The following is an 8,974-nucleotide window of genomic DNA, read 5'->3' on the forward strand; positions in this document are numbered from 1 at the left end:
CTGGCTCTTATTTCTTACACTGAAATACAGTAGGTGTCAGTAAGTGCACTGTCAGTCATTTATTGAACGTCTACTGTGCGCCAGACACAATTGGAGGCACTAAGATACATCAGTCACCAAACAGACCACCAATCTCCCTGCCCTCATTAGTATCTCCTGCCTTACATTTGAGGGAGGGAGAATGGTAGAGCAATACGTAACCAAATAAAACAAATAAGCATATATGCAAAAAAGCACTGCTTTCAAAAGCTATTAGTGGTGAAGCAAGAAAGGCTCAGAGGCAGAAATTTCTAAGAGAAAACTCCTTTAGTTGGTGTGGTTAGGGAGGTTTTTTGACATAAAGCTTTGACCTGGGAAAAGGGAGAAACCAGCCATAGGAGGAGACAGAAGGCCCAGCACGTGCAAATGCCCTGAGAGCTGTTGGAGGGACTGATGGAGGTCAGTGTGACTAAGAAAAAGCCAGCAAGGACGGACCATCGGGGGAGAAGGGGGGGTCAGATGGGTGGACAGGCACAGACCATGTCAGCCTTTGGCCAGACGAAGCAAAGATTTGGGATTTTATTTCAAATGTCAAAGGATGCCATTGATAGACTTGGGGATGATTTTTAAAAATCATAAATTAATAGACTTTTGGGCTTCTCCGGTGGTGTAGTGGTTAAGAATCCACCTGCCAATGCAGGGGACACAGGTTCGAGCCCTGGTCCGGGAAGATCCCACATGCCGCGGAGCAACTGAGCCCGTGAGCCACAACTACTGAGCCCGCATGCCACAACTACTGAAGCCTGTGTGCCTAGAGCCCGTGCTCCGCAACAAGAGAAGCCAGCGCAATGAGAGAAGCCCACGCACTGCAACGAAGAGTAGCCCCCGCTCGCCGCAACTAGAGAAAGTCCGCGTGCAGCAACGAAGACCCAACGCAGCCATAAATAAATACATAAATTAATTAATTAATAGACTTTATTTTCAAAAATAGCAGTTTTAGGTTTACAGAAAAACTGAGCAAAAACTACAGAAAAGTTCTATATACCCTCACTTCTCCCAGCTCTAGGCTCCCCTATTATTAACATCTTGCAATAGCGTGGTGCATTTGTTACAACTGATGAACCAATACTGATACGTCATTAACTCAATCATAGTTTACAGTGGGCCTCACTCTTGGTGTTGTATACTGTGTAATGTATGATGTACAGTGTATAATGACATGTACCCATAGTTACAGTGTCATACAGAATAGTTTCTTCCCCCTAAACATTCCCCCTGCTCCCCCATTCATCCTTCTCCTCCTCCCCCTGCCCCCAACCCCCGGCAACCGCTGATGTTCATCTTGTCTCTACAGATTTGCCTTTTCCAAAATCTCAATAGTTGGCATCACAGAGCATGTAAGCTTTTCAGACTGACTTCTTTCACTTTGCAAGATGCACGTAAGGTCCCTCACTGTGTTTTTGTGGCTTGAGAGCTCATTTCTGTTTATTGCTGAGTCATATTCCATCGTCCAGCTGTGCCACGGTTTATCTATTTGACCTTTTTATGAAGAGCACATAGTGCTGTGTGAGCGTCGGGCATTCGATCGACGGGGTGATCGTCACGTCCTGTGAGAAAGGGGAGGAATCGGGCTGAGCAGAGAAGTCCAGCTGCGAAGGCACGCTGTCCTCCTCTGGGCGGCTGGCTGTCCTCCCCGTCCTCCCCCTTTCCCCCCAAAGCCATCCATTCACTGGACGTGGCCGCCAACAGACCAATGGAAATCAGCCCGCAAGCCCCGGGTTCTCACAGCCTCTACTGAGGACGTCGGAAGCCTGAATTCACACGAGCTCCCAGGGAATGACAACACAATGAAAACTAAAAATACAAAAGGGACTCCTCATGAGGAAATCGTCCTCAAAACCACTGCCACATTCGAAAATAGCATTCAGTCAATATTTCCGCGCTGGTTCCCAGGCCACAGTCGTGTCTTGCTGGAAACCCAGCCGACTGGACTTTGAAGATTCTCCTGCAGATCTGGAGGCTGATTCAGAGCTGGGCTTGGTGACCGTGTGAGCCTGTTTCCAGACAGGCCACCAGAAGCTCTGCATTGTCTGCGGATCCCTTCAAACGCAGGCAATAAATCAAACTCATCCAATGCCCGTTGGCCAAAGGCGCAGCCTGTTTGGGGTTTTGCTCTTGGTGTTAAGCAGTTCACATCACAATGTTTAGATCAAGGGCAGCCTAAAGGGGGTGGGAGGGGAGGCAGGCTCCCTCTGCTTTGCTGTTTCTCAATCCATTTGTTTCAGCTCAGTGTTTGCCACCCAGGCTGGGAAGCAGGGCGGGAATGACTGATTCGCAGACGACAGACTCGGAAGACAGGAAGTGGTGGAGGGGGGGGGATGCCCCAACCGTCTGGGCTTCCGTCCTGCAGACCCCATTCCGGGGCGAGAGCACATCACAGCTTAGTGGGGCCTGACTCCAAGCCAGAGAAGTGACCTCAGGGAAGCGAGTGACCCTCTCTGAGCCTTGGTTCTCTAGTCTGTGAAGTGGGAATGATGTTTCAGGTAGGACCATTCACACTGTAGCCCCCAGGTTTGCACCAGGTTTACGGCCTGCACAACCGTCCATGGCAGCCTTGTTTGTGTGCCTCACTCACTATCAGTGACTTTTCCCTGAAAATCGTATTTCCTGGGGGAAATGCTCAGGACACAACAGAAAGTGAAATGGAACTGAAATCTGAAAAAAGTATGCTCTTAATTTGTTTAAAAATGTATGTATACACACACAAATAAAAAATAAAAGACTGGAAGGAAATATATCAACCTTTTTATAGCAATATCCTTGGAGTGACAAACTTAGTTATGATATTAAGTTTCTTTTTTATACTTTTCTGCATTCACCAAATTTTCTATAAGATACATGCAATATTTATAATGATATGGCATATTTAGTTGGAAAATGAAGGTAATACATTCGTCCTCTTTTCTTTTTTCAATACTGGTGGACTGATTCCTCTGACGACAAAAAACCCTTTAGGATCCTCATGTTAATTTTGTTTCTTGAGCAAAATGAGAAATTATAAATAAAGTAGCCCATGGTTCTGTTTTGCACATGTAAGTACACACAAGGGTGCGCACACACACACAAACACACACACACTCTATACTAAATAAGCCTTCTTCACAAGATGATTTGTTGAGCTTGGCCAAATGAGATTCTGCAAGACAAATCTTATTTGTCCAATTGTATTAAACGTCTTTTCATTTATGGATTCCCAAGGCAAGTTCAACAACAAAAAGCCTCCTGGTTCTTCAGAGGAGGTCACCTCTCCATTTGTAGGAAATTAGAAATTCTCCTACTAAAAACTCCCTGTACATGGTTCAGTTTCATAAAAATCAGTTGGCCATTGAGTGAATAAAATACCTATTTGTGAACTGTCTCAAAAGCAGTTGCTAGGGGCTTCCCTGGTGGCACAGTGGTTGAGAATCTGCCTGCCAATGCAGGGGACACGGGTTCGAGCCCTGGTCTGGGAAGATCCCACATGCCGCGGAGCAACTGGGCCCGTGAGCCACAACCACTGAGCCTGTGCGTCTGGAGCCTGTGCTCCGCACCAAGAGAGGCCGCGATAGTGAGAGGCCCACGCACCGCGATGAAGAGTGGCCCCCGCTCGCCGCAACTAGAGAAAGCCCTCGCACAGAAACACAGACCCAACACAGCCAAAAATAAATAATAAATAAATAAATAAATTTAAAAAAAAAAAAAAAAAAAAGCAGTTGCTATTTCCTGTAGGGTATCCCCATCTGTAATGTTCTGGGGCAATTCTTCTTAAAGAGCTATTTTCTGTTCATCAACAACCATTTTTCAAGTCTGTTGGAAAAGCTTTCTTTATATCTGATATGTAATAGTATCCTTCAGTCAGGAAGCTGGTCATGCAAAAAAAAAAGAAATAAAAAGCTTAAATTACCCCCAAAGCCCCCTTTTCTTGGTTAAATGAAATTAGTAACGTAATAGTAAATGTAATGCAATGCTAACTGTAATTAAATGTAATGGATATTAAAGCGTAAGTACGCACACACACAAACACCAACCACATGGAATATAACATTAGCTATATTATTAATGCTCTCATCCTCTTGCTTAATTAGCTATTTTCTTAAGTGGAATCCCTTAAAAAAAAAAAGAATCATCACATAGACCAACATCATAAACGACACTTTGGGCTCTGTTTATGTTTGAGGAGATGCAAGGGTGTGTCTTCCAGGAACTTTCTAGAACAGTGGTCATTTTGTCCCACAGGGACATCTGTCTGCAGATGATTTGGGTTGTCATCGGTTTTGGTGGGGGGGGGGGTTGGAGAGGTTTCTGCTGGCATCTCGTGGGTAGAGGCCAGGGACGCTGCTAAACATCCAACAATGCTCAAGGTGGCCCCATAACAGAGAACAATCTGGTCCATGTGTCAACCATGCTGAGGCTGAGAAATCATGTTCTAGAAGAAATGAAAAATAACATTGCAAAAACCGTTAAAATATTCACAATCTGACTGCCAGCATGTCAATTTCCTGAGAAAAAGTAAGTATATACTCTTGAAAAACATCAAAAATGACAACTAATCTGTTTTGGGGAGGGTCAAGTATGCTTTTAGGACTCCTTTTAGCACTGCTCGTTTATCTGTTTGGAACTCCAAGTTCTCAAAAAACAAAAACAAAAACAAAACCTCTAACCTCTTCACACCTCACCTCTCCTTCAACCTCCCAAACCAGGCACAGCTGCCAAAATTCTTGGGACAAAACCACAGACAAGCAGTGGAAACTCTGAGCTGCAGATTTATGCTCCTCTCTACGGGTTTATGCCTCAGGTTCAACAAGAGACCCCAAATGTCTCTTGCCATGTCTGGGAGGTGGGCTACGGATGGTGCTGGTTTTTTCTGTCTGATTATGCGCATTTCCTAGACTGATAACTACAGACGTGTTACTTTGTGAAAAAGGGAAAAAAGTTGCTCATTAACATAAATCCATCTCCTCTGACGTCTTCAGAATGCTCCAAGGACAACTTCTGGCCAACAAGAAAGAAAGAAATGCCATAAAAAGTTGTCCCCGGTTGGGTACCAGGGGGTTAGTCTCCTTCCCGTAGTCGGCAGCATTAGAACTGGGACACTTTCAACTTCAGCTGTGAGGGGCACAGACCCAGTGACAACCAGGCTTTGCCACTGAGGTCACAAACGGGAAATCCAAAGGCCACAAGAGCTTTGCTTACCATGGAAACGATGCTGGAGAACCAATCACTTAAGATGTCATGTGATGCCCCACCCAGCTGATCCAGGGAGCTTTCACAAGAGTCTACGATGCAGGTATCATTGACCCCGTTTTACAGCCAAGGACTCCCAGACTCTGGACAGAAGTGCCGTGTCGTGCTGAATGAAGGTCGATCTATTTCTGCCAGTGCCCAGCACCGTACATGATTCTCAGCGACAGGTTTTGAGAAAGAGGGGCCTTTTCTGCAGTATTCTCTTGATGTCGAACACATGGGGTAGCCCATGATGGGTCCTCTTTGCCACCCTTTCTACAGGAACACCCTATCAAGCCAGAATACCTTATGCAGCCCCAGAGGCACTTCCCGAATCAGAACCCCCGGGGGTGGGCTGAAATCACATAAAGGTTAATAAGCCCTTGGGCTTCCCTGGTGGCGCAGTGGTTGAGAATCTGCCTGCCAATGCAGGGGACACGGGTTCGAGCCCTGGTCTGGGAAGATCCCACATGCCGCGGAGCAACTGGGCCCATGAGCCACAACTACTGAGCCTGCGCGTCTGGAGCCTGTGCTCCGCAACAAGAGAGGCCGCGATAGTGAGAGGCCCGCGCACCGCGATGAAGAGTGGCCCCCCGCTTGCCACAACTGGAGAAAGCCCTCGCACAGAAACGAAGACCCAACACAACCAAAAATAAATAAATAAATAAATAATTTAAAAAAAAAAAAAAAAGGTTAACAAGCCCTACAGGTGATTTGGACGTGGCCTAAAAGCCTGAGACCCCCGGTCTACGATACTTTTAAATGTTTTTTATTTTTCAACCCAGATTTCGTAGACCAGTGACACATCTGTGGGTCAGTTTCCTTGTCTGTAAAGTGGGGGTAACAGCATCCACCTATCAGAGTTACGTGGAGAATGCAGTGAATTTTCACGTACCAACCCCTTCGACAGGGCCTGGCTCATAGTAAGTGCTCAATCAACAGGAAGGCTTTAGTAAATATTATCCCAAGAGCCTCTGACAGGGAATCAACTACCAGCTTCAAAAGGGGCCAATGCACAAATATTGCTCTCAGCCCCTCTCCTTCCTTCTCATTCCTCTTCTCTCCTCCAGCACATGTTCATCTTCCTTTTCTCTTTCAGCCAGGACTCAGGCTGCCCATCGCAGCCCAGCTCCCAGGGTACTTCCCACTCCTGGTGTTTCCTTTCTATTCCTGCCTCTAAGTATGTCTTAAAAGCAAAACAAAACAAAAAAACATTTGCAGTGGAAACAACCCAAGTGTCCACGGAGGGATGAGTGGATAAACAAAATGGGGTCCATCCATACAATGGAATATTATTCATTCCTTGAAAAGGAAGGAAATTCCGACACCTGCTACAACATGGATGAACCTTGAGGACATTACGCAATGTGAGATAAGCCAGTCACAAAGAAACATATATTATACAATTCCACTTAGACGAGGTTCCAGAGTAGTCAAATTTACAGACACAGAAAGTAGAATGGTGGGTGCCAGGGTCTGGGTTGGGTGGGGTGGGGAATTGCTGTTTAATGGGGCAGAGTTTCAGTTTTGCAAGATGAAAAGAGTTCTAGAGATTGGTTGCACAACATTGTGAATGTGCTCGACACTGCAGAACTCTACACTTCAAAACAGCTAAGATGGTCGATTTTATGCTTTGTGTATTTTACCACAAATTAAAATAAAGTTAAAAACAGAAACAAACTTCCCACCAGATGCAAATCCCTGGCTGGCAGCACTCTGTCCTGGTAGCTTTATACGGATGTAGGTGGGGGTCCTGGGATGAACCCCGATTTCCCCACCAGAGGCTCTTTGTCCTCCTGTGGGCAGCCTGGGGCCCCAGAAGGGAAACAGGACACAGTGACATCTGCAGGGGGCAGAGGAAGCCCCCTGTGTGGGTGGGTCTAGAGATGGGGCTGGAGCCTGCTCCCTGAGAGGGGAGGGGAGCTTAAGGGTGGGAAAGGGGGGCCTTAGAGAAAGTCAGGCCCTCGGGATGGGCTCGAGGGAGCAGCACGGGAAATGAGCTTGTTTGGGATCCTTTTAGGGTTTGCCTGGGACGAGTGGGCTTCCCAGGACATGAGATTTTTGAATGCAAAACCTGGCAGAAAAGCCCCAGGAAAACTGGGACAGCTTGTCACCCTACTCGCTCAAGGTCAGAGCTCTTTCCCCAGAGAGAGGTGACTTAAAACCGTCCCCACCCTGCCTCCTCCACACACCCCAAAGGGCTTCCAGCCCCCAGCCCGAAGGGACTTCCAGTGTGAGAAACGACGTGCCAGTACCGTGAGAACCACCTCTGCGATCTCTGCTCAGCCTTGGGCCCCTGTTCCCTTTACTTGCTAATCGAGTTCTTTTAAACCCACTTCTAAACATTAATAAATTCAGCCTCACTCATTAAAATAGATAGATGAAAAAATGAGCATCTGTGCAGCAGTTCCACTGTCTCACCTCCCCGCGGGGGTGGCGGTCCACCGTGGGAACACTAGTGAAAGGGTCCAGAGAGGGGGAAACGTGAAACCACGATCATATGAGACGTCCTGGAAATTGATCTGAAAAAAGCGACTCCTAGAGGGTCCTGGGAGCAACGATACTGGAAGGGCAGGGGGATGGGGGGCGAGAGAGCTGGGGAGGGAGTACCAGGAGGCGGGGCAGGGGGGGACCCTGGGCAGTCACTGAGCCGTGGGACTCCAGGGGTCGGGGGTGCACACCGGGTCGGGGACAGGGGGAACTTTTCCTTCGAACAGGGTGGGTTTCATTCCCAAGACAAGTGGGGGGGGGTGTGGGGGTGTGTGTGTGTGTGTGTGTGTGTGTGTGTGTGTGTGTGTGTCGCACTCAGCCTGCATCAGCGACAAGCAGAACAGCTCCTGCCCTCCTGTCGCTCCATGGGGCCAACCAGGCGATTCCAAATAGCGCCAAAGAGGGAACGAGATGGGAGGGGCTGGCCCTGGGGGTGCCTTAATCAGCGATCTAGGACAGAAGGGACCCCCTGAGGAGCTGACATTTGAGCTGAGACCTGAAGGATGATGAATGGGTCCAATTAAAGCAAGAGGGGAGGAGCAGTGTTCCGGGCACATGGCTCAGCAGCGCAGAGGCTGAGCCGGGACCCTGAACGGCAAGGGAGCAGCAAGAGACCTGTGATGGAGGAGGGGAGAGAAAGAGGGAGGTCCTGCCGAAGGCGAGGCTGAGGTTCGGGTAGGACTGGCGACGGGATTCAAGTCATCCAGAGCAAAATTAAAATGTGGGCCCCTTGGGCAAAACTTATTAAGAATTTCAAGACGGAGGCAAAGGAGCATGTAAATTAGGCACGAGGTCTGTCTGAGCGCTGGCCTGTGCTGCTGCCCAGGTCGCTTGTCCGTGAAGCCAGCTCTGGGTACAGATCCCCAGGGTCTTGCTAGCTCAGGGGTGTGGACTTGAGCTGGCTTTTAAACCAGGAGATCTTCCTGGAGGCTGTGGCTTTTGCAGGGTGAGAGGTGGTGGTAACCTTGACTTTGACCCTGAGCCTGCAGGTGTGCTGCATGAATGCACAAGTTGGTGGAGTCTGTAAGTGTGCTCTTCTCCACAGGGCACCCTGAGGGTCCAGGGTTCCACAGGGTCCACTTTGGGAAACCCGGGATGTACCAAGAAACCCCTTAAAGACCAATACTCTCTCATGTCAGACGGGGGAAACTGAGGCCCAGAGAAGGGCCAACGGTGGACTGAGGGCACACAAGTGTGACAGGGGCGGGAGCAGGGTGGTTGCCTTCTGGTCCCCACTTGGGGT

This window comes from Eschrichtius robustus, chromosome 16 (assembly GCF_028021215.1).
Source record: "Eschrichtius robustus isolate mEscRob2 chromosome 16, mEscRob2.pri, whole genome shotgun sequence".
Taxonomy (NCBI): Eukaryota; Metazoa; Chordata; class Mammalia; order Artiodactyla; family Eschrichtiidae; genus Eschrichtius; species Eschrichtius robustus.